Raw genomic sequence first — 27468 nt, 5'->3', positions numbered from 1 at the left:
TTTAGATGAGATAACACAGAAGTGTTGGCATCAGCTCTGTCACAGAGGCCTAAAAAAACTGCATTGATCCTTGTTGTTACCCAAAATAAAAGTTCATTTCATATTAATGTCTCCCCCATGAAATGTCTGTCCTACACCTAATTAGGGAAGAGAGAAAGAGGGTGTATCTTTATTTGTGCTCCACTGTAATCCTTCCACACAGAAAGAGAGGCGATTAAACAGGTTTAAAATACCACAATTCAGACGGTTCCCTCAGAAAAAAAACATTCTTATTTTATAAGCACATTAAGCAAATCAATTTAACATAAATTATACGCCTTGGTGACAAAGGCGCTGAGTTGAAAGTCATCTGCAAATTGTACACATCAAAGTGAAACACTGAAATAAACTTTTGCCTTTGATAGAAAAAAATGTAGTTCTTTTTTTTCCTTCATGCAAGCTTAAACGGCTGCTAACACTATCAAAAAATCACCGCCTTTTGTTACTTAAAGGCCACATCTTTACAAGTTTAATTCTCTGAAAGTGCTTTAGGTGTAGCTCCAGCTTCGCTGCAGTCAGTCATTAGGAACATGTTTACAAAAGCACACTGAGAAACTGGGGGACATTTTTATATCAACTCTTGAAGTGTCTTCTTAGATTTGGCTGCCCCCCCTCACAGACCGGGTACTGTATTTGTGTTCATTTCATTAGGGGCGACTGTTCAGCGTCGAGGGCCCCCTGAGGGGGGAGACTGGCAGCGCCGCAGCATTCATCATCATTACATCAGCGACCACCGAGATCTGCTATCTTAGGCTTATCAACGGCACACAAACGCACCGCGGCGCAGCGAGTTAGAGGGGAGGGGAGAGATGGGAGATGGAGACGATTGAGGGGAGATTGTGAGCAAAAGTGGGATAAGAGGGGGAGAAAATGAATGGGAGAGAGGGAGGAGCATGAGAAAGTGTGCGTGCATGCATGTGTGCACCTCGCTGCGCTCCTGCATGCCTGCACATGTTTTCCTCTGTGTACAATGTGTGTTTTTGCACATTTCACAGCTATGCCAACAACATTAAGGGCTCCTGCACAGCTGGAATAACTAAAACACTGAGGGGCAAAGAGGGAGGAGGAGGAGGAGGAGTGGAAGCCCTTCAGCCAGATTAGCTGAATCTAGCAATGAAACAACGCGCTGGCTCGGCCTGCATGTGTTTGCATTGGATAAGGTCAGTGAGGGGATGAGGCCCCTTAAGGAGACAGTGGACGTGCTTTTCAGTGGGTAAGAGGACCTGTGTTGGGTTCAAAATCCCCACAGAGGAGGTGTTCCCGAACTCAAAGGCTCTGTGAGGAAACCACATACTTAGCTCTCCGCGCCGTGTTTGACACTGCACTTATGGCTCGCCCTCGGCCCTGGAAGGCAAAGGGGAGGAGAGGGAGGGGGGGCAGGGGGATTTGGTGGTTGTGGCTCCCATTCACCAGTGAAACTTAACATTGTGCCCAGATGGCACAGAGTCTGGCCTACAGCTGATGGGGACCAGCCCCTCAAGTAAGGGCCATTTAGCAGGAATTAGTCACGGCCTGCCACACAGGCACACAAACCAAATCAGATCCAAGATAGACACAAACCGGTTTAGTGTCAGGCCTTTTACCCTTTTCATACACGGTAATATGGCAGAGCAATTTGTCAAATGCATGTCACCTCCATGTGAGAGACGCTGTCTCTACTGCTGCACTTTCATTAAGATTATTTGGAAGTTTGAAAGATTAAAGCATAAATTTTTCCATGCTTTTTCTGCATCAAATGTTTAGAATAAATGTCACTTTATTAGGCTAAAGTTTAACAATATTAATGACGACTGTTTCTTTATTAAATTACAGTAAGTCTAAGGACTAGAAAATAGTGCTTTGTGGACTCAATAGAGATGGTTTGATGTGTTCTTTGGCCTAGGATCCATCAATGAATTGCTGAGTAAAAATTCCAAGGATTTATCTTCAACTATAAAAGGCCTTAACTTCCATGGCATGGTCATGTAGACCTTAAAGGAACCCTGCATGATCAGACTAGTTCCTCTTGCTGGATAGATATTTGTATCTCTAGTATGTATGTTGAACTAAAAAAACTCACTAAATATCTGCATTTGAGTAAATTTGAGTTTATAAACTCACCAGGACACCGCCAAAATTTGAGGTCTCCTCTATATTTTATTTGCACCATGAGCGGTTATCTGTCCATCTAGACAGGAAAATGATAAATATAGAGCCACATGCACCTTGTAGCAAATATTTACATCCACATCTGCAGAATATGTTTGAAATCTGTTTCTTGATGAACCTGAGGAAGGCCTGATACCTGAAACATAACTTTTTAACATCTGCAGACCAAACATAAATCTGTTTTACCTGAAAACAACTAGCAGATGCTGATATTGTAAAATAAAACAATAAAACAATCACCAACTTTTTTTGATAATCAATCCTATAGTTTCAGACAGATCTTGAAGGGATACTTCAACATTTTGGCAAATTCGCCTATTGCCGTAATCCCTATAGTCTGAGTAATTAGGTTCGTTTCCTTTAGCTATTTTTAGATCGGCGCTGCCGAGTTCGGAGCTGCTGTGCCAACTCAATGGAGTCTTACGGTATTCCGGCTTTCTCATAATGTTCCATGATTATTTCATAGCGTGGTGAATGTGCAGGTCAAAACTTGTCCACGAGAGCATTTTGGAGTTGTTGGATTGTGTATTTGATGAGTTTGATGAGGGAAAGCCGGACCAAAATAAGACCAAATTGTGAGTCACTGGGTTTTTGAATGACTGCTAGACAAAACAGATCAACTCAGGGCACTTTTCATCACATCTACTGACCAAATATAAACCATTTTGGTCAAGTGAATGATTGGAGGAATGGGCATTATGGAAATAGGCCTCTAAATAGCTCTACCTGTTCTTCATCTGTTACACCAGAGGTGTAGTGTATTTGCATATTCTGTAAGCAAACACTATGGTGGGGTATCAGAAGTATACTGCAGAGAACTCGTCTGTGATATAAGCCTGTGTAAATGAGGAGCGCTGCTTTTATTATTTGTCAAGGACAAACAGTGCAACAACACAGCTCATCATTTGCTTTCAGTGGCGCTAATAAGATTATCCTCGCGTGCGTCTTGCTCCCTCAGACCTCTCCTCTTCAGATGCTTTGGAGTGCTGGTGAGGGACCCTGTGTGCTGCTGCGAGTGCATCTTACATTGCCGTGTAACAAACCCACACGATGTAATCGGAACGCTTACACGATGCCTCTTTTGCGCTCGCTACCCAGCAGATAAGGGGCGAATAAAGCGAGCACCACAATGGAAATCTCCTGCGTTTTCCCCACAGTACCCTGCTTATTAGATTGTTTATTTATTTTGACTTTGCATTTGTTGGTGAGCCACTTGTGTCAGGGCGAGAGGGGCCATGAAGGCTGAGACAATGGATAATGTAGGCTGCTCTGTTGCAGTGGTGGCCCAGTTATGCAGTATTGCCCCCCCCCCCCCTTTGCTCTCCACTTGATTCATTTTCTCCCAGAGCTGAAATGTAGAGCCTTTGTTTGATCAGACACTTTTCCTGATTCTTGAGAAGGAAAAGATGCTTGTTCAGCCATTTACTAGGAGCCAAAGCAAACAATGCAATCTATTACTTCAGCCAAATACAAAGAAAGTCCTAGGGAAGAGAAGACAACAGTTTACTTTAGCCAGAACTTTCTTTTGCCTTAAACTCGGGGAGGTTCAGATTACTCCCTTTATTTACTTTTTTTAACCAGACACTACAAGAGTTCACACATGTATTTTGTTAAAGAAGATGCACTAATACTTGTGTTCATAAAGCCTTTAGTTAAAGTAGAAGCGATTAAACATAAGCTAAAATTGAAAAAAGTCCTAAATCACAGAATAAAAAGGAAAAAAAAAAACATAAAGTTGATTTATTTAATTTCAGCGTTCTACCATAAAACTGAGCCTCATATTTGGGAAACAATTAAAGCTCCTGTGAGAGGCATTCTGTTTGTGTTGTCTTTGGCGCCCCCTGTGGACAAAGCGCTACCTTTAAATGTCGTTGCAGGGTTTGTCCTGCTCAAATCTCATCCTTCGTTCTTTCTCCAGTCAAACATGTTACTAACTGTGATCCTTAGCCTCAAAAATGTACTGGAAATAAAATAACTTTATCTGACGCCTACCTGGTGGCTGAATTTACGGGCATTAATCGTAGTTATGTGGAAATAATGGATGTGTCTGCTGATTAGGCTGAACAATTTGCAAAAATAATCTAATGGCGATTTTTTTCCCAAATATTGCTATCCTTTAATATGCAGTTATTCTTGGGTTAATCTTATGTATGTTTCAACAAATTCAAGCAATAAATAATTCCATAAATAAGACCATGTGCACTGAAAACAGTGAAAATACTTCCGAAGCAATTAATCCATGGTAGCATGAATCTCAATATGAAGGTGCAACAAGCTTTAAGCAAAAAGGAGGCATCTGGGGTGGAGGAGGTGAAGCTGGCTATCAGCTGATTTCAGCTAGGGTATGACTGTTGTGAAGTAACGCTAGGCTCCATCAGTTTTAGATAGAATGAGCTCATAATGCATATGTGATGTCATTTGCTTTGTTTAAGGGCATTATCATTTTTATATCACTCGTTTTGATTGAGAAAAAAATACATAAAACACAAAAAGGAGGATTCTTGTAAGCCATTATAAAAAACTGACACTTGAATGTTTGCATAATGTGCATAAAATCTCTGCTGCTGCAAAAATTTGATTTATTAAACTGCTAATTTGACACTTTTTAAGTTAAAGAAATATCACAACTTCTGCAATTTGAAAATTGCAGCAGGTGATTTGGGAAAATAATCTAATTGCGATTTTTTTCCCCAGTATGGTGATTGTGATTCAATATTCAATTATTTCTTCAGTTCTTCATCTTAGATATTTTACAGAAAACACAAGCAATAAGTCATTCTATCCAATAACCAACACAGTTAAAAAATATATATATATATTATATATATATATATATATATATATATATATATACATATATATATATTTATATATCAAATTGTGATGATTTTAACTCATATTGCAAAATGGGTATGAATTGTTGTATTAAAGGAAATGATATTGTTTACGTCATGCTCATATTTAATAAGAACAATGTACAAAAATGAAGAAAGTAAGTTTTTTTGTAGATTATTCTAAAAATATGGCACTTGAATGATTGCATATGTACGCATATTATCTCTGCTGCAAAAGGGTTTTAAACTGATATTTTGACACAAATTTCAGGTTAAAGAAATTAGGGCTGTAGCCAACCAAAGAAAAACTTGGTCGACTAAAATCACACCAGATCATCAATTAATCGATTGGTCGTGGGACGGACCAAAATCATCCTTTTAAACAAAATGTCGCCACATCACTGACTTTTTCAAGTACAAACCTGCTTCACGGCTTTGCTCTCCTCTAAGGTGGGAGGGTCCTAGTGACATTGTTTTGACTTTCTGGGTATTTAACCTGTAAAAATTACCCTTAAAGACACAAGTAAGTTATATTTGAAAAGTTATATTCATAGGTTTTTTTTTGGGTTTTTTTTGTAAATAATGTTTTGTAAAACTAGATAACTGAAAAAATAAAAACACGTCTCCCTTCTCACCCCTGCAAAAAATGGATTTTTCCAATTAAAGTAGCATGTGCGATTGTTCGACCGATTGGATTTTGGTCAAACAAGAGGTCATCGACCAATTAATCGACCAGTTAATCGACCAATCAACTTGAGGCTGTCAGCCCTAAAAGAAATATTGCAACTTGTGCGATTTGAAAACTGCAGCAGGCCATACTGTGATTTAATCTATTTGCGATTAATTGCCCAGCTCTAGTCCTAAGTGTACATATCTCTTGGATGAGTTCTAGAAACAGCCTTAAATGCTTTCTTGAGATTTGTTAACCAAAGACCTCATCATTAATTTGATTAGTCAGCTTCTGTTTCAAAAAGTCACACCTTACCTGTTATGCTTTAACCAACGTTTTTATCTCCTCCAAGCTTAAAAACTTTATTTCAGCATATATATTTTAATTGCATCATACAGGGTTTTTGCACATAGTGGAACTGCTCTTAAAAACTGGTGCACAGTGCCTGACTAATGTTTAAAACATACTTTTCTTAAATCCACACAACCTGTATATTATAAAATCACTGTTTGTTGCTAACACCAACAAACACTTTCGAGCTGGAGTGGTCCCTGCTCATAGCTCACGCTGCAACGCAAAAGAGAGTGAGGTCTGTACCCTGTCAGCGAGCCTCTCATCTCCGGTGAAAACACTCTTTTTCATACAAACCTTTAGAAAGAACTCTGCCAGTGTTGCAGAGCGCGACAACAACATCCTTCGCCGTGCTTTGGCGGCAAAACAGTACATGTTGCGCCTGGTGCTGCGTTGTTTGAGCGTTCCTATGTGATGCACGTGTGAGAAAGAGTTGGAGTCTGAGCCTTGCCGTGTGACGGCCCGTATAGAAGTTCACGGGAGATGCACCAGGTGCTGTACACGCCGCTCGGTATGCAAGTGTGATCATAAATAAGAGAGGAAGACCCCGGGGAGAGGGATGAGTGGAGAAAGAGAAATTCCTGTACTGATAAAATAAAAACCTCACACATATCTCTCCCTCTCTCTGTATTTTTTGCCTCTTCTTGGTGCTCGGAGGAGGATCAGGCATATAGATGGTCTTGTGCGCATGTGGAAGGTATGGTTTTGACAGTAGGTCTTCACATTTAGCCCAAGGGACTGAAGAATATACTTCTTTTATTCTCTGTGTTTCAGACAGTGGTGTATCACAAAGAGAAGTGCTCTTTGAGGCAACTGAGAGCAATCCTGAGGCTGTACAGGTATGGGTTAAGAAGTTATGGTAGAACTGTTCTGCCCACTTGGACCTTAAGTTCCTAATTTCTTCCCAACTTATTTCTTTCTCATTCTTCCCCTCCTCCCCTTTATCTCCCTCTCCTTTCCCTCATTCCTTCGAGTCTCATGGATAAGTGTTGGAGCGCAGTGAGTCAGAGCTGCTATGTGATTAATGACGGGAGCCTGGCGTCTCCGGGGCCGAGCGCTAACAACAGCCAGGGGGCAGCGCGATAATGCACAATAATAAAGCCAGCAGACAATCAGCCAGGCAAAGCAAGGCCTATTAGCCAGCCCCATCAGGACGGCTAAGTGAGAAATTAGCCCTTCCCAAGCTCCGCCACAATTCATCAAGTGCTGCCCCTGAATCCCCCCTCAAGAAGTCATAATGTTTACTTAAAGACTGGCCCCGACGCCCCAGCGGCAAGCTTTATTGGCTCTTATTAATTCCCGTTCTGGCCCTCGCGGCCGTGCCATTTAAACCGAATTAAAGGGGTGAAAATTGGATGAGATGAAGTTGTCTCGGTGTTCAGCTCCAACGTGATAAAGCCGGACCTAAACGGAGGGTGACTTGGAAAAAATAAGAGGGGAGAGCAAACAAATTAGGATGTAAAGGAATGCTGAATGAAGCTGTCCTGAAATGTGCCGTGAGTCAGTCAGAGGAATGCAGAGAGAGAGGAGGGAAAGAGGAAGAGAAGAGGAAGAAATGGCACTGCTTTAATGCTCAACTTCCTGTGTGGATGGGAACTGATCCAACAGGGTAACGCCGGGTCACACATTCCACAGATCCAGAAAGGAGTTGTATCTTCAGCTTATCTTTCATCAGATGGGATAAAAACCCCTAAAATAAGGTCACTCTATCAACACTGCAGCCTTATTTCAACATTTCAGTGATGGACAGGGGTTACAGTGGGAGGGAGTACAGTGAAGTATGTGCTTCTAATGAGGTGGCTGTGCTGGCCTTATGCTAAAACCCAATGAATCACACTTATAAAAACAAATGATGGAATGGCTCTATTTTTATCAGCTCACTCAAATTACCCATTCTTTAGAGCTGTGTTTATTACAGAGTGCTGAAAAGCTCAGCTGAAGATGAATCAGTTAGGAATTCATCAGGAAAAAATACCAAACATGTTCTGGTTCGGGCGCCTCTAAAGTTTTGCTCCACTTTGGTCTGTTTTGTGTCACTGTCAAGTAAATAGCCTATCTTCAAGCATGAGACTTTAGGTACTACAGACGTCTAATAGGCACACTTTAACAGGCTATTACTAGGGATGCACCAATACCCTTTTTTTCAGTTCCGATCCGATAAATATGTGCTGATTCCAATAAACGGATTTTATTGTTGTTGGTATAATGTGTGAGGTTACATGAGGCTGTAGAAAACCACCCAGCTCCTCTTATTAAAAAGCAAAAAAAAAAAAAAAAAAAGAATTGAATTGAATTTAAATGTATTCCAAACAAATGTATTTGAACTACTACTAAAAAATAAATATCAACATTATCCAAAAAAACGGGCTTGAAATCCCTGTTGATAATACGTTCTAATGAACCTCCCGCCACTAGAGACCGCTGTAGCTTCAGTTAATGGCCGCAGCCTTCCTCTCTGACCCTCCACTGGATATAAACAATGAGAAGCTTCACGGTGGCTAAGCTGTTAGCGTCTAGTAGGAAGACCATGGTACGACAGTTTTCCAGAGTAGTAAATGGAAATAAAGTGGTATGTTGGCTGTTGAGGGTTAAGCTCACGTGTCACTACTCACCCCAAGTGAAAAGAGGCCAAATATCAAAGCACGATATTAATCTGCAAAGAGGAACGAAGGCAGGCAGCGCTAGCTTTCAATGCTAGCCACGCTGTAGAGAATATATCAGGCTAACGTCATACCCACTCTTCTTTGTGTTCTCTCATCTTTAGACCAGTTTTGACTATTCTAAATATAGATTTACATTTAATCAACTTATTAATTATACCGCTAAGAACATCCTTAACTAATACTAGCTCAGTTACACACAGACTGTCTCGTGTTAGACTGCGGTGCGTTCATGGTCTGCCGCAAACTGTAGGATGGATTTGGATCAGTCACTTGGATAGGTGCTGTCAGTCAGATATCCAATCTATTAATTACGTCCATATCAGACCCGATACCGATATTGGATCGGATCCGTCCCATCCCTAGCTATTTCTGGAAATGATTTAACTCAGTGTTACTCTACACTGCTAACCCAAAGAGCCAAGTTATTGAAAAAAATACTTTGCAAGAGCCAAAATCTTAGTAGTAAAAGGTGGCAATAAAAGTAAGTTGAAGGTTGCAAAAAATGTGTCAAAAGCGACATAAAATGGCTAAAACTTGGTGAAAAGTGACGAAAATGGGGAGACATGGGGCAAAAAGGGAAGACAGTGGCAAACATGGGTGAGAAGTGACAAACAATGACTTAGAGAGGGCAAAAATGGACAAAAACATGGCAAAAAAATGAGCAAAAATGAATAAAATGGGCAAAAGGTGCAAAAGGTGAGGACAAAAATGGCAAAAATAGGGGGAAAAGTTCCATTTAATGGCAGAAAGGCAGCTTAACTGGGCAAAAAAGTACAAAAAAGGGAAAAAATAGCAAAAAAACAGGATAAAAGAGGCAAAAATGGGCAAAAAGATCCAAAAGAAAATGGAAAAAAGGGGCCAAAAATTACAAACAAGGGCAATGAGAATATATAGACAAAAAATAAATGTTGACATTTAAAGCCAACTTTATAAGCTTGGGAAACAAAGTCAAAGTTTCCCTTTTTTAAGGTTTTCTGGGGAGATAATATTTCAAACTAAGACAGAAGCAGTTGAATTTGGGAAAAAAAAAAAAGCGTGACTGCTGTCATATATGACTGTTATCCAGCAAGGGTTAACTTTAGCTTGGAATTCAGGCCTAACATTAACATGGATAATATGGAATTAAATGCTGATATAACTCATTTTTTATAACCTTGCAAAGCTGATGGGTACGCCGATTTCCGTGTTTCTCACTGGCGAATCCATCTTGCAAAGCTCCCGTCTGAACTGTTTGGGCCTGGTTAGAAAGTGACATACGACACGTACTTTCAAGCACGGCGGAGTCTTGACATAAGCGAGCAGCAACAAGAGGCCGGTGCAATTATGGCAGAAAACATTAGCGTGGATGCTGCTAAAGCGCCAGTTTTATCAGAACTTGACGACATTTCTGCATTAAAAGGAGAACAAAGAACAGCAGTGAGCTGTTTTCAAAAACGACAAAAGTCGTGTACATGTCTACAGTCGCCATGGTTCGTGGAGTTTACTCCTTTCCGTAGGGGCGCAGCTCGGTCACAGCTACGTCACATGTTTTGTTGCTCTGATTGGCCCTTAAAGATGTGACGGGCAGAATGTTCATCCAATCACCCTCCGAGCTTTGTTTTCAAAGGCTCTGCCCTTTCCCAAACGCTGTCTGAGTGGCAGTGCCAGGTTACATTTTTACTCCATGTAAATCTGTGACATCACTGCATATTTTACACATTTTGATCATTATCCTTGCACCTATTGTACACCTTGTAAGTGCTTGTGCATCTTTCAATACTAATTTTTATTATTTTTTGTTTGTTTATTCATTTTCATATCACAATGTTCTATTCCTGTACATTGAGACCAAAGCTAAACTGAGTCAGATTCCTTCTGTATAAGCACACTTGGCCATTAAAGCAGATTCTGATCCTGGTTTATCAGTGAGGTCAGAGAAAAATGTCAAAAATGCAGCTGTGGTGAATGACTGCATACTGTATATGAATAGTGGGTTCACTGGCCCTTGAACAGGTCCACATGTGGAGCACTAGAGTTTAAAGTTTCATGCAGTGTGTGTGTGTGTTGCAATATCGGCGGCAGGTGAGAGCGAGTTCCTCAGAGTAATACTGAGTATACGGCAGCGGAGGTGTGAGATCAAAGACAGCTGAAGCTCAGAGGGAGTCCCGGAGACTTCCAGCTCCCTGACGGCTCTCAACGGCAGCGTCGGGAGACAACTCTCTCCCTTCACTTTCATATCAGCCACTGAGCCCCCCCATCCCTCTGCGCCGGCTCCAAGGCTGCACATCCACACTCACGCACATTCACACACTCACACAGGCAGTCTCAAAGGATTTAGCAGCGCTGCCAAACCTGTACCCCACCTACAGCAACACTCCTACACACAGAGGCTGTTGCGCATCAGAAACCAATGCATCAAAAACACGCGGCTGAATATTTCGCATTTTGAAAGGCTGAAGAAACTCTGAGCCCAGCGAAAAAAGACTCACGCAACTTGCATACCGAGATGATATTACACCACACAAGACTGGAATGAGATGCCATAAACCTCACAGCACTGCTCGACAAAAAACTTCCCATAAACTCCAAAGAGCCCAGTCACAAAATGGCCCCGGCACAGAGCGAGGAACAAGACTGTCATTAAACAGGCAGCCCCCTTAGGCTCGTCGGCTCGTTCGTGAGGAAGCCAAACATCTGGATGTATTTACTTGTTTCAGCTGTTTGCAACCCCACCTCAAATAAATCTGGGAGCTGTAACGCCATCACATAGGACAGCTCCTAAACAAACACGCTCTACGCTTTCAGACTCACTCGTCTCCGCACGCTCGAGCATCCAAAACGAAACCGGGCTGGCTCTAACGCGGGAAAATAAATTCGTGAAGAGGAGGAGGAGGAGGCCTTAATTGGAGCGTTTGACGGGCGCCTGGGGTTAATTGAGAAGCATGGAGAGCAGCTGGCTCCACGATGGAAGTTGAGACAGGGATAATAAGTTCACCCTTTGCAGGAGAGACAGTTTGTGATGAATCAGATCAGAGGAACAGTGTACAGTGTAATCATCCTCACATCTCCCCTCCTCCACCCTGCTCTCCTGACAAGCAGAGACAACCTGGCTCGCAGCTACGCAATCTGGCACCTATCACACACGACTGGCAGTCACATGGTGATGGTTCACACATACACTCTGCAAACCGCAGTTCATTCAGCTAATCACTCAAACACACAATCATTCTTACCTCTAGGACACAGAACCTAGTTTATCAGTTCGCCAGTCGATGTATGTAAATCTCTCCAACAATGTGTGTACTAATGGCTTATTACCCTGCGTTAGCTGGTTTGCATTGATCTCTATGCCAGAGGGAGATGGGGAAACTAGAGCAAGTTCCCTGCTCATATGTACCGAGCAGGACTATAATCACATCCCAGCTTGTTTCAATAAAAGCAACATTAACATAAACCATCTCAAACACACTAAAACCTTCACCCCCGCTCTGTCCGTGCAAGAAAAAGGGGGAAAAAACTTTCCTGGATTACGGGGTAATGAGGTCCATATGTGATGGGTCAGAAGAACTTTCTGTGTCTGTCTGAAGAGTTTGGCTGCACAGATTAGAACTTTCTAAATTCACAATCCCTTAGATACGAGAGAAAGAAAAGGGATTCTCCTAGGGCAGCTATCGCATTCAGAAAAATACTTAACTCAGTATGTTGAGTATTGGAAATATCTACTTAATATCATTCATTCAAATATTCATTTTAATTCTAAAAAGTTTTTTTTTATAACTGAGACCTTAGAGCAGTGGTTTTCAACCTTTTTTTTTGCAGGCACACCTAAGATCAAGTAAAAATCTCAAAGCTCACCACATCCATACCCAGACAAAATAGCCTCTTAAAAATTGTACAGTAACTTAAGTTGTTGGATAGTTGTAGGGCTGAACGATTTGCAAAATAATCTTATTGCAATTTTTTCCTGCAATATTGCGATTGCGATTTAAAATGTGATTATTAAGGTTCTTCATTTTTTCTGTTGTTCAACAAACATAAGCAAGAAATCACTCTATATTATAACAAGTACAATATAAGATAAGTTAAACTAGAGCTAAATTTAAAAATATATATATCTTACTGTGATTTTGGCTCATATAGCAAATTTGATATCAGTTGCTTTATTGAAGGGGATAATCATTTCTCGTATTATTCACATTCTGCTGAAGAAAAATAAATGCATGAGTATGAAAAGTAAGATTTTTATACAAAAAAATTAAAAGGATACTTGAAAGTTTGAAAGTTTTTTTGCCCATTTTGCCACTTCTATCCCACTTTTGCCCTTTTTCACCCTCTTTTTCTCCCCACTTTCACCCATTTAAGCTACTTCAAGCAGTTTTTGCCACTTTTCACCACTTAGATCGTATTTCTTGCAAAGGTATTTTTCATCATTTTGGCTCTTTGGTTGAGCAGGATTGAGTAACACTAGTATAAAGCATAAAAAAAGAAAAAAAAAAGATTCTATCAAACTGATATTTTGACACTTTTCTGGTTAAAGAAATATTGCACTGTCTGCGATTTGAAAATTGCAGCATGCCATATTGCTATTTGATCTAAGCCCTAGATAGTTGTAGTAATAATGTTTGGTTGTACAAATTCCCTGAGGACACCTAGAGCAGTGGTTCTCAACCTTTTCAGCCCACGACCCCAAAATAAAGATGCCAGAGACTGGGGACCCCCACTGGACCTGAAGGTGGTTGAACATGGCCATGAACATTCAAGAATAGTCATGTGGAGACAAGGCCTTACATAAGGGGGATAAAGGGGAGAGCTTTCTTAGGCCAAAGCCATGGTCCACTTTACAGTTAAGTTGCAATAATCATATTTTGTATTAAACATCAATAAAAACAATTCCTAACAAAGCAACAAATATCTTTTTTTATTCATTTGTGCCGTAGTAGATAGTCTTCTTAAATATCTGCATCGTTTTTTCTTAAAAACAGAATTAAAATGGATTGAAAATAGCTAAAATGGATTAAAATGGCAAAAAAATGGTTGAAAAGGTGGTGAAATGGGATTTTAAAAGTAGAAGAATAGGATGCCAAAAAATAGATAAGAGAGGCAGCAATAAATGGCAAGAACAGACAGAAGAAGTGGTAAAGGGGATTTAAGTGGCTGAAATGGGTGGAACATTTGGTGAAATGGGATGTAAAAGTGGGATAAAGTGGTTTAAACTGGAAAAATGGGTTAACTAAGGTAGAGACATTGGCAGAACTTGCACAAATGGGCATAAAAAATAGTCAAATGTACTTAAAATGGGCAAAAATGGATGCAGAAAGGGGTGAAAATAGGTTAATATCCATAATAATGGATCAAGAGAGACAACAACAGACAGAAAGCGGCAAGAATTGGTTTGGGAGTGGGAAAAACAGCCAGAAAAAAGTCTTGGAAACAGATTAAAAATGACAAAAATGGGATAAAATTAGCAAAAATTGGTGGGGAAAAGTATAAATAAAAATGGGTTTTGCAAATAATAGTGGCAAAATTGGATGGAAAAAAAAAACATTTTAAAAACATTCTTTGTTTTTGTAAAGGCATCTGGCGACCCCCTCTAAGTACCTTGTGACCCCAAAGGGGGTCCAGACCCCCACGTTGAATACCACTGACCTAGAGGACACTAGACCATTTGACAACCACTTCTTAATTTTTGTAACTGTAATGGGCATGCTCTGTCATGCTGGCAAACTCGACTGCCCTTACTCCCCTCTATAAAATGGAAACTCCCAGCACTTGGCACTTCCAGAGAGTTATGACCAGCACTTCCCCCCACTTCCAAGGCCTCCTTCTCAGAACTACATCTTGTTTTGAATAAGGGACTGTGTTTAATTCAAACTGCACCACATAAAGTGTATTTACAGAAAAACAGTGTTCTGTTTTCATTCATCGATTCCTTTTAGTGAGTGAGAAATCCACTTCAAAGTGTACTTCCGCATTCATGCTTGAAGCAGTGCATGGGTGAACATGCACTAGCATAGCTTCCCGCACACATTCTGGGATTGCTTTCAGCGTGAATGTGGAAGTGCACTTTTTAAGTGCATTTCTCACTCACTGTGAGAAATCTATGAATGAAAATAGAACGTTGGGCTTCTATTTAGTAAATATGCCTTACGAGGTGCCATTTTTATTGAACAGAGTCCACAATTCAAAATGAGAGGTAAACAGCGGAGATGGGCAAAGATGGTCTTTATTTGTTGTATTTGGTTGAGAGTTGCCTGGTGGCAAAAGTTCACACACTGTGCATTTAACAGACAACACCAATAGTGAGTTTTCACAGCCAATTATCTTATCTGTACAGCTTTAAAGCTTTTTGTTGTATTTTTTCGTACACTGTTAAAAATGAAAAGGGGAATTCAACGTTGTTATCATATACAGTCAAGGCCCATGCTAACTAGCACTACCAACTAGCTGGTATAACTAATTATTGGTATTTTCATGCATTGGCCCTCAATGCCAGTCAAATACCATACCCAAGTTGTAATGCAGCCACCCACCACTAGCTGGTGCTGTAGACACAGACAAGCTGTAGTCCCGGCCAATGAGCCTTCTCTCCTCACTCTATTGCCTAGATGTAAACAAGCAGAGAACAGTTAGCATCTAATGGCACAGAGCAGTTTGGCAGGTATTTTAGAAAATGGATATAAAGTTGTACATAAGCTGTCAGGTTAAACTGGTATCAACTGGAGTAATGTGTAACCACATATAGAACAGACATGTTGATGCTAACCTACTGAAGGCTGGTAGTTCTAGCACTGCTAGTGTTAGCCTCTGTTACCCGCCGATGTTAAAATCGTGTTTAAGACGGTTTCCTGAGGTTTTCCTTGACTTTAAACTGGTCAGTTAGTCTGAATATGATTGCTTGACCAATCTTAAAACTAGCCATCTAATATGTCATATAGCTCCTGAGGTAAAGGTGCTAACAATAAACGATTCCTCATGAACTGCCAGCTATGAATAATTCTATTTTACAATATCAAACAGTAATATTTGCTAAGAAGTTATTTTATGCTAACCTAAGTTCTTTCCGAATGTTGAGATATGCATTCTTAGCTAGCATTAGGGCTGTTTCTGTTAGCTTCGAATTTATATCTTTCCTATTGTACTGTTTAACATTATGATATGGTTAAAAGTGGTATAAGTGTATCTGTTTGTATTTTATGATGACTAACTGTTGACTAAAACTGTTCAAATTAGTGATGTGCACAACTAGCTAGTAAAAGGGTCTAAGTCTGAACCATTGCTAGTCAGCACCAGCATTACTATTTGGTTAAGCCACAATCCCAGTCAAATGGCTTCTCTAAACTGTAACACAACTCACCTCTAGTTGCTTCTTTACATGTGCATAATGGTTACTGCCATGCTGCCATAATGCTATTTGATACTATGTAAACAACGGCGCACTGATAGCATCTTGAAGGAACAGTGATTAGCACTATTTCAATCAACAAAAATTGGATAAAGTTTTTCGTAGGTTGTGTCAGGTTATACTGGCATACAGCTGAAGAATTGTAAAACAATATCTAGTACAGGAATGTAGATATTAGACGGCAAAGGACTGAAGGCCAGTGGTGCCAGAACTGCTAACATTAGCCACATTCTGCAACCAACTGTTACTGTCATCCACTGCTAAGTTTTTTACTTTTTCCTAGGTGTTTTCTTAAATATAGACTTTTTCTAAAGCGTTCAGACTAAATTTTAGAGCGGGGGTGTCAAACTCAATCACACCAGGGGCTGGATTCTGGATTCAGGTCCAGCCTGAGGGCCTAACAGGGTCACCTTTTTAACTGGAAACTGTCCACCTCATTTCACCAGTAATAAAATATGGGAAAAAAACTTAGCACTGATGATAAATTATTTTGACATTTAAAAAGCTAAAAAGATAAATTTAAAGGTTTACAATCAGAGTAAAAGTAAATTTATTAGTTCAAAAAGGTCAAAACATGAAATTGAAATTGAAAAATTATGTTTTTTAATGGCAAATATATCAGAAAGAAAGTCAAGATCGTGAGTTTTAAAGGTCAAAATATGAAATAAAATTTCAGAACTCATAATTTTAAATTGTGAGTATAAAAGGTCAAAGTATGGAATTATGAAGTCAAAGTTTGGAGTTAAAAATATGAGATAAAATACCAAATAATTGGTTAAAAAGGTCAAAATATCACTTAAAAATTAGAATTATGAATCTTAAAGCTCAAACAGAGAAGTCAAAATAATGAGTTGAAATGCTCAAAGTACCGAATAAAAGTCAAAATCCTAAGTTTGAGTCGTAACTGTGAGATGCTAAATTGAAAATGTGAAATTAAAACACAAATAAATTTATTTTCCCTTATCCCTGACTTTTTATTTAAATATTTTACTCCTTACTTTTTCAGATTTTGTGACTTAACAAGGATATCTTAAATCATCAAGGATAAGTTTACATTTTTATATTGAAGAAATCTGCAGACCTCATACTGATGGGTCAGTTATAACAGAAATATGAGATAAACTTGTGGGCCGGATTTAACTGTTCTACAGGCCGGATTTGGCCCCTGGGCCTTGTGTTTGACACCCCTGCTTTAGAGGTTTTCTCCAAACTTTAATTTTCCATCTTCTTTCTTTTTTAGTTTTGTAGTTAAGATTTATTTTCGGGCTTTTATGCCTTTAGTGTAGAAAGGACAGTGAACAGAGTTGACCTGAGTGGGAAATGACATGTAGGAAAGGAGCAACAGACCTAATCTGGGCCTAGACTGCTCAAGGTCACGTGGACATAACCACAGGGTTACTAACCTTCAACACTTTCCATGTTGTAGTAGTTGTAATAAACTGAGACCTGGAGAAATGAAAATGATTTGTCAGATATCTTTACACTATTCTCTTGTAAAACTAGTCGCTTTAAAGGTTTCCAATGTGACACCAAACTCCGTTCTTTATGCTGAGAGGGTGTCTCAGGGAGAATTTGGGTGCTGGAGGGAGCTCAGGTAGAGTCATAGGCAGTAATGGGAGGAGACAGGGACTTAGAGCGCCACACAAAAGCCAGGCTTTATAAATAATTCCAAAAGCTAACAGCATCCCTTGTATGTGTGAATCTGTGAAATACATTCACACATGAATGCACACCGCCACCAGGGGGAATAGGTTATACACACTGCTCCTCTGGGGCTGTTATGAGTCTGACCTGCCCTGGATTGGTAAATTTGGGGGAAGATCTGTCTTGCATAGATGATAGAAAAAGAAAATAAAAGGGCTTTCTTAGCAACACACATTTGCACACTCACACGCTCGCTCACTCATAATGCAGGGCAGCAAAGCACACCGGAGACCTGTCTTGTAAATCTCTTTGTGAAAGCAGCTTTGGGGGGTAGACAGGGGCTTACACACTGAGCCCTGAGGTAGAGCTACAGACTCCACTCCCTCTAACCCCCCCATGGTCTTCCTCCCTCTCTCCCACACACACTTCTCCTCACTTTTTCCGTCTACCCCACATTTCCTTCGTCTTTCTTGCCCTCCTCTCACCTCTCCCTCTCTGTCCCAGCGCCCGGGCTCCAAAGCGCCGGTCCTTTCGCCCTGCAGGCTCCCGCGTGGTGTTGCGGTGACTAATGTCCTGCCTTTGCTCAGACAATGAGTTTGAGACTGAGCCGGGAAAGTGTTGAGGAGGGAAAAAGACTCCGGCACCTTTGACAAATGGAACCCTTCGTACACCCGCGCCCACTGAGGGAGGCTTTACAATGTCGCGCTCCACGCTCCACGTCCTCCGAGGGACGGCTGCAGCCCGCAAAGCCGCATCTGGGGGAACATAATGAATTCTTTGGGAAGTCTAACCTGGCTTCCTTCATGAATAAGATATATTTCCAAAGCAAGTCGACCCCTCTTAATAAAAACACCAGTCTGGCAGGAATAGCCAAAGCCGTTTTAGGGCCCCATGTACACGTTAATATTTCTGTTTCCCTATAAATTTTCTTCGGCCCTCTTCTTTCCAGGCCTGTCACTGGAAGGCAAGGCCTACATTTTTTCTCTAGAAGGTGGAGGAGCCATGATGACAAACTGTCATTAAAAATGGCTGGAGTCCCGTTCTTTCAAGGAACTCAAACTCTTTGGATGCTCCCTCCTCTTCCCCTCGCACCCTACCCCCCATGCAACCCCTGAAAGGAACCGGGCTTTGTCTGAGGAGCAAAAGGAGAGAGCGGAATCCCCCCCCAACCCACCCACCTCTTCAACCCAACCTCCCCTCCTCTCCCCGAACCCTGTTCCTCACTCCCTGCGGAGTATTGTTAAAACACAGCCCCCTCTCTTTTCCGCGGCCCGGCCTCTTAAAACAGCGTGCTTTGCATGAGAAAAAACGATTAGTCTTCAAATGCTGCACTGTCAAAGGAGGGCTCTTTCAGGTTGGGGCAGAAATTCGCTCAGATAGTAGAGTTCCCTCTTTTGTTTTCTAAGATGAGGCATTATTAAAGGCCGGGTCTGTTAGCATTCATTGCTGAGGAGAACACACTAGCAGGGTTCATGCGGGATGCCCGCCCACTTTCTTTTTGCAACTTGCCCCAAGTCTGCAGAAGACGGAAATGAAGGGGAAGAGGTACTCATCTAAACATGTTTGGAGAGGAGGGAGAAGTCCTGGCATGGGCTTCTTTCAGGTATTAACCTTGGGATTTACATTTGACATTCAAACAATAGACTCCTCCTTGACCTCCACTCCAGGATGCTGCAGGACTCGGGGATAACTCCCACTGAAAGACAAGCATAAGCAGCATGGGATTGCAAACACATGGGGTTCATTTAGTTGGCATTATTGCATGACAATGCATAACTCAATTACTTGTGAGGGGGCAGCATTTTTGGTGTAGAAAATGCAGAGAGGAGTAGAACATTTTTCCCTGATTCAAGTAATTTATAATGGAAGAAATTGTGATTTCATAGCCTGACTCATCAAGAAGCAGGAGTAGTTGACAGATCATTGTTCACAGCAAGCAGCCAGTTCATCCGTCCCCCAATCACCACCCCGGACGAGAAAGCGCAGACCCCCTCACGGATGCCACAACCGTCTCCCATCAAAGCTGACACAATGCCACATCTGCAAAAACAGCCTGGGAAGCTGCGCCTTTAGGCGCTCAACTTTACACTCGGCTCACAAACAAATGGGCCCCCAAAAAGCAAAAAAGCACTTCACCTCTTGCTGCTAAACTTCACGCTGCAGACTTTGAGACATTTTTACGGCCGCTACAGCAAACAGAGGAGGGGACGAGCGGCACCCACATGCAGGCGTGACCTGTCCTGTTTCTCCTCAAGCATGTGAGAAAAGAAAACGCAGCGTCTTGCTGGCACACTCTGCATTCTCGCCAACACACCTGCAAAAATGTAGTAAAAATTTACAATGACCTACAGCCAGACTCATGTTCAGCTGTCAGACACATTTTGATTGAGCATAAATCCTAATCACCTTTTTAAAATTTTGCCTGTCACTGTTTTTACTGCCGTTCTACGGTTCCTGACTCTGGGAATACAGTTGACCAGACTAATTGTCAGGTCCAGTTGGAGTTTCCAACCGGCCAAAGCCATGGAAAACAAACCAGCCCTCTCTCAGCCTCTGCTAAGGCAACTTGAGCTCCTACTTTTTCCCTCCCATTTCTTATTTTTTCAGACAATAAAAACAGTTGCTACCACAGGAGAGAGGAAAAGAAAACTGGACAAAATGAACCTGTGTGTTTAGATGCATGAGCTGAGAGGAAAAAGCTGCATGCACATGCATGGATTGCACCGACTGTTGTGTCAGTATGCCGTTTGCAAAAGCCCCGAGTGTATTCAGATTCTTGACTGTGTGTAATATACATATCTAAAATTACAGTCTGATATCTTGAGACTCACACCCTCTTCATCGCCACTTTCCCCCCTTCCTACACACGCCTTATCCAAAGACATCACCCGGCTTGAAAGGTGCCTTTAGCAGGCTCCTTGAAGCAGGGAGCGGGGGTCCCGCTCTGGGACAATGATGGTTGAGGTGGAGGGGAGCCGGGGGAGCAGGAACACATAGCATATTAAATCTGCTGGCGGAGCTGGGTCGTCCGCGCGGAGAGCCAGAGAGCCAGATCTGAGGCATGCCCTGAAGGGATGGCTGGGCCTGGGGATTAGGAGGCCAAGGAGAAGCCCTCGCACACCCCAAGACCCCTTCTTGTCGCCGCTCGCACGCAAATGCATCCAGACGTTTTGACGCTTCTCAGGTTTGCCGCCTCAGCCCAACTTTTTCATTCTCGCAAAACCGCAGCAGCACATACACATTTCCACTTGCCTTTTTTTCCCCCCTTAAACCGCTACCTCTGACTGACTTGTCCTCTGTCTTTCTTCGCTGTGTCTGTTTCATTTGATGTCAACATATCAAAGTAGCAAATCATCAAAGTAAGGGATTTCTTTTGGGGGCCATCTACTCCTCTGCAGTTATACGAAGGAAGCAACAGCTAATCAAATTATACAGGGAATTACTCCAAACTTTCACTCCTCATGTGGTTAATGTGTACTAAAAAACTTAAAATAATTGTTCCTTTATGACTCTGTGAAACCGCCCAGAGAGAATCTTTAGGAAAAATAAGAAAAGGGTACACAACCTTAAAGGGGATATACTATGCAAAACTCACTTTGTCAGGCTTTTCTAACAAAAATATGTGGCCCTGGCTTAACCACAATCCCCTCAAATACCAGAAAAATCCATTCCCTTCCACCCACTCTTTCTCCACCTTTCAGACAATGTGTGCTAAAACAAGCCATCCTCAGATTTTACCCTCATGATGTCACATGGGGAGTTAGCCCCGCCCCCAGGTTCGGTTGGCCCTCCCTGCTTGGAACAAAGTTCCACTAAAGTTCAACTTTCCACTAAAGTTCCACGTTACACCCTGCTGACTTTGGTCTGGGGGGGATTGATGGTTTGAATCCCAGTCAGGTCCTAAACTTCGGATAAAGTAAAATCAGGAGTGCCACATCCATTTCCTGAGAGGGGGCGGAGTCAGACAAATCAATAACATTTAAAGCCAAAGATGCAGAAACAGCTCATTCTGAGAAGGATTTTTAGGCATGCAAAAATCCAATACTGGAGTGTCTTTACAGTCACAGACTTCACAGGCATGTTTTGGGGACTTCTGAGACCGATATAAACTTGTCTTAAAAGGGTAAAATATGTCCCCTTTAAAAGAAAAAGCTGCAGAACAAGCGAGCTAACGCTAAAAATAAACTCCAGTCCTAATCATCTCCAGGAAAATCAACTTCCTCACATTTCCCTTGTTCTAACAAAACATTTGCCACCTCTTTGAGGGCCTCAGGTCGCAGCATTAGCACAACAACACAGCTCATTAGGGCCCCTCGCATTCACTTCTGATAACAGGTATTATTCCTGCAGGGTGTAAAAGGCCCGAGGACAGAACCTGCCTTTAACTGTGAATGCAAGAGGAGAGGGCCATACCTCAAAGCTAATAGCATGTCATCTCCCTGCATTAACATGACAGCCTCTATTCTGCAGGGTCGCCGGGTCAGCGGTGGACCAAGCCTGTGTCGCTATGCATAAATTTACTTTAAAGCGGTGCTTGAAGTTAAGATTATAAAAAAAAAGGCACGCTGCTGCTATCTGACGGAGCGAGTCCTGCAGACGGTTATCCGGCTGGTCCTGACGCGTGGAGCTGGACGAGCAGAGAGCGGGCGCGATGCATCTCTGCTGGCTACAGTAAGCGAGTGGCTCTGAGTCATGCATCTCATTCCAGCAGATTAGCATCTTAAACACTGCTGCATTCATCTCTGCTGCTGCATCATAATGAAGGAAAGTCCTTTTTTTGGGTGAAGGTGCACCTGTTTGACAGCAGTTTACTCCTCTGGAGTTTGATTAAGGTGAAAACTACAAGTGCAAAACAACCCACTTTTTTAAAATCTTAAAATATAAATTTATTTCCAATAAATGTTAATATTCTAAGTGTTTTATACCACATATTACACCTTTTCTATATGGCCTTGGCATGTTGTGTACAATAGAATTAAGGGCATTTAAATTTTGTTAAGTTGATCCTTTTCCATCATTATATTGAAATTTAGATTCATTATTTTTAATTCACACCTGTGTAAATCATGAAATCTCAAAGTGGATGCAATCATTATTTTGGTCTTATGTAGTAATTTAAAGAGGGTAATTGTCATGTATTTTTTAAAAATTTTGAGCAATTGCTTTTATTTAAAAATATAGAAGAGGTCACAAACTAATTTAAACAAAACCTATAAGGGAAAATGGAGAGCTAACTTTTCTTAAAATGCACCAAATTTGACATGAAAAAATATTCAAATATAAATTAGAAATTAACTAAATTGATGTCATTTTGAATATAAAATAAAAGGCCTGAGTTTAAGGCCTGATCCGTCTCCTCATTAGTTTTCATGTTAACACAGCTGAATCATTGACATGACAGTGATTTATTTCCCTCTCCTCGCCCACTTGAAACAACATTTTCTATTTTAAATAAAATAAAAGCCATATTCTCTGACATTTTATGTGACAGTCCCTTTTTAATTTTATTACACAAATGTAGCCAAGACCTGCAAAAACTCTGCCTCCAGCCAAAACCACAGACAAGATGAATGATGGACGAGCCTCATAAAAACAGCTAAAAGGGGATTTTCATCCGTGTGAACTTGCGCTGTTAAACATCTTATTCGCCGTGCTCGCTCTCTGCTCTGTCCCAGGCTTGGCCAGAACTCCCCCCCTCCGTTAATAATTCGCCAAGTGTCAAAAAAAGGAGGATTTGAGCTCCTGCACCGCATGGTTGAGCAGCCCGGACCGTCGTCGTCTGTGTGAAACCCGAGAGCAGACAAGCAGATAAAATGTGGAACAGCTGGAGAGGACAGGAGGGAAAGTTTCAAACAAATATCCGCACATGTGGAGGAGCAGGGGGGGTAGTAAACGTTTTCATGTCTTGGATCCCCAAAAATGAACACACGAGGTTCTGTGAGAAGCTTTTTTTCTCACCTTACACAGTTTGTTTTTCTAGTGTTGTTTTAAATGAGAGACAAACCCTGGATTGTGTCAGCCTTTATTTACTCTTTTAATTCTAATAAATTCTTCATTTTAACAAGTATATTACTCATGCTTTAAAGCATTTCTTATTCTGCTTGGGGCCCCATAAAAGTCCCCACATGGACCCCTGCAGGGCCACAGAGCCCACTAGAATGGGCTTAAATTTCTCTGAGCACATGCCTACCAACACACTCTGATCCCTCTTAAAACATTTGTTTTTTGAGGTGAAGCACATTTTTTTTTATGAAAATAGCAGGATTAAAATTCATTCTAATTTACTGACACTTGTTTGTGCATACAATTAAAAGGCATTTTAAATACAATGATCTATTTCACTTTGGACACATACAAATTCACTTTTAACAAATGTATATTTTTTGCAAAATCTAAAAATAAAAGCATTATTTTATGCACAGTTTTGCAGGTGCATACATTTGAAAAATGCCTAATATATACCATGTCCTTTTTAAAATATATCCAAACAAGGTTTGCAGACATGTTTGACTAAATTTAAGTTAAATGTAAAAATTTGAAGGTCAAGGCCAGGTGTCAGCAACAATCTTGGATGAATTTACAAAATAAAAGCAGGTCTGACTGTATCCATGTTCCTGCAGAACCCCCAACAGGATCAACTTAATCAATAGCAGACATTGAAATATGATCACACAGGCACATAAATATGCACCCCCCACCCTCAACTCAACCCCACGCGCGTTTCTTCCCTATGCAAAAGTCCCATAAAGTTGCAGAAGTTCATAAAGTGCCCTTGTACATTTCCACGTGTTTTATCTCTCTCTTCAAACCCCTCGAACAAGCTTTGCATTTCCACCAAACTTTATGCAACTTTTAAGTAGTTTTAAGTCTGCACATCTGTCTGTGGGATTCATGTTCGGGGTGCCATCCGGGGTTTCAAACAAGCAGTGCTTATTTCAGAGAGAATAAATCACACAGAAGCCATTTTTAAGGCTGATTTTTGGTGCATTTTCGGCTTGAATCGAGGATTGCATTGCTGTGTAAAAAGCTGCCCTTTTCAGCATTGTTCCTGCTACTTTTCCCCTCCATGTCTACACTTAAACTTGTATGAAAAGCCCTGGTTTTGAAACGTGAAACCTCTGCTGCTGCACAAACTCTGCCTGCCTCTCCAAACTTTCAAAAAGCAGACAAATCAGCAAAAAGCGAGTACTTACTTCTTCCTGGGTGACTCCCCCTTCGATTCTTCACTTTGTGTCTTCAAAAAGAAATGATTAGTCTTTGTCTTCTCTTGCTAAGTTGCAGATGTGCCTCTGGAGTTGCCTCGTACTTTTCTTTTTTTTTTTTTTTTTTAAGCCGCAACTCCAACTCCAACACGGCGCTGCTGCCAGAGTTTTTCCTCTTGCCTGTCTTTCTCCTCTTCCTCACAGTTTGTGTGTGTGTTGAGCCAGCGCCGGACCAACAACACCATGAAGCTCCGAGCCGATGAAAAGTGTGCCGAGAGCAGAGCGCAGATGTGCGTAAAACCAACAGAAGCGTCAGAGAAGAAGCGCGTGGAGAGTTGTTGTTACATTTAGAGCGCTTTTTTTACGCCAGGAGAAGAGAGAGGGCGAAGTGTGGGACTCCAGCTGCTCCTTCCCTCGCTTGACTCCTCCCTTCGGATAGCTCCCTCCTTTACTCACTGCCTCCCTCTTTTTTTGATTTTCTGTACCCCCTTTTTTTCATTCCCCCTTCTTTTTGCTGTACTTTTGCTCTCTAGCCACCATTTCTTTGAAACTTGAATCCAAGTTTGTGCCATTTTTACCACTAAAGCAGCAACTTTACTCCCCCTTCTACCACTTTTAGCTCATTAATGGGCCTGTGAAGCAGATTTAAAAGTCTATAAGTGACCCAGGTTAGAAAATGGACTCTCACTGTTCATAATATATTTTTGACATCTTATTTTATTTTCTCCTTTTGACCCTGCAACTTTGCCATCAGTGTTTGGGTGAACCAGAACCAAGCCAAGGACTTTACTGATGCCCTACCTTATAAAATAGAGACTCTCAAAGCATTGGCGGAGCGAGGCGGTGGCTTATGGGGCTTCAGCCCCGAGTGTTTTCTTTAAAGCCCAAATCTTTATCTCTATGTTGTTTATGAGTGTTATCTTAGATACAGTGCTTAACAAATTTATTAGACCACCTGTCATATTTGTCTCAGAGACCATCCAGCATCATGAAGTGCTTTGATGCGGACTCTCATTTTCACTGAGCTCTCCACGTTTTACCATTTTGAACAGGAATGAGGGATTTCAAACTGAATTCACCTTTTTATTCCCAAATTTGAGCCGGCTCACTGGGCTTCTCTGAGAAGTCAGAAATGAATCAAGCATAACATTCAACCACTAAAACTCATTTTTCTCTTCAGGAATGCAAGTAAATAACTATAATTTGACATATTAATAAAGAAATATTAATGTGCTTTACAATTTTTTTTTTTCAGTTTTTTGTGAACCAATAAATTTGAAAATTCATGGATGACAATAATAATTATATTTTAGCATTAAAAATATCATTTGGGTTAAAGAGCTTCTACATGTTGGTGTATTAACCATTGCAGAAACATCAAAAATGATTTTGGTAATTACCAATGCTGTTAATTTAGGGCAGCTGTGGCATAAACCTTACTTTGGGTGGTGTCTCATAAATTTGATAAGCACTGTAAATGCAAAATGAAATAAATAATAAATGATTGGGCCTTGCTGATCACAACATGGAAATGCAATTTTTAAAGCAATTTTAAAAATCAGATCTTTTACTTTTAAGAACGTATGTATGGAAGAAGATTAGGGACATTTAACAAAACAACTTTGGTATGCATTTTTTTAATTCTAAGAAAAATGACAGAATTTTGACTTTTTCTTAGAATAAAAAAAATGTATGCCAATTTTTTAATAGCCCTAATACTCTTTCATATCCATACACTCACTGCAGTGTTAAAAATACTTTTGCATTTTTGTGAATAAATAAATATCTCTAACCCAAATTGTTGCTTTGTATGTGCTTTGTTTGAAAATGCAGAGCTTCAGTTGTAAACTTCTTCACCAATGCAACCTTACTTAAAATGTAAACTGCAGACATTTTTAGGAGGCGGAAGTGAAAATTATTGGAGTCCAATTTTAGAACGATAATGACACTTTTAAGAAAAAATCTAATCAATGAATTTTTCTTTTAGGTAGAACAACATAATTTTTGCCTAAATGATGAACACCCAACTGCAGTCAAGCTGGCCGACATGGGCGTCGCTATACATCCAATTCATGCCGGAAGTCCCAAGCGGAGTTTCTTCTTTGTGTTGGACTCTGCTGCCAGTGTTTGTCAGTCTTTTTTGCACCTAAGCCTAACCCTTGGTGCTGGGTCTCAAATATATCACCTTCCCCACTGCCTTACCCTGAACCTAACCACGCAGGTCTTACTGCCTAAGCCTAACCTTAGACGTACGGACTTCCGGTCAAGACTTCCGATATGGATTGGATGTATGTCGGCCATCTTGTCTGCAGCAAGGCACTCTTGGTACTCCTGAAATGATGCGTAGATTTGTTAGCATTATGAATTTAAATTTTTAAATTTAAAAGTTCACAAAAATAGTGCATTAAACTGTCTGATAAACAAAAAATTCTAGAGAAGTGCACACCTCTCTGCCATCTTTTGTTTGGGCTTAGCCCCGGATTTAAATCTGGCTCCGCCCCCGCCTCAAAGGTTGGGTCTAGACCCTAAAGTGGGT

General features: G+C 40.9%; 1 protein-coding gene across 1 annotated transcript in view; it reads right to left on the bottom strand.

Annotated features, from left to right (window-relative positions):
• Nucleotides 1-25329, bottom strand: part of gli3 (GLI family zinc finger 3) — a 193300-nt gene extending 167971 nt beyond the window's left edge. The window contains exon 1 of the mRNA XM_041814401.1: nucleotides 24924-25329. The gene's annotated coding sequence lies outside the window, so the exon portion shown is untranslated. The remainder of the gene's footprint in view (nucleotides 1-24923) is intronic.
• Nucleotides 25330-27468: the final 2139 nt, after the last annotated feature.

The sequence above is a fragment of the Cheilinus undulatus genome, linkage group 19 (genome assembly GCF_018320785.1).
Source record: "Cheilinus undulatus linkage group 19, ASM1832078v1, whole genome shotgun sequence".
Lineage (NCBI taxonomy): Eukaryota > Metazoa > Chordata > Actinopteri > Labriformes > Labridae > Cheilinus > Cheilinus undulatus.
The sequence above is the reverse complement of the archived record's forward strand: the minus strand, read 5'-3'. Positions and strand labels throughout refer to the sequence as shown.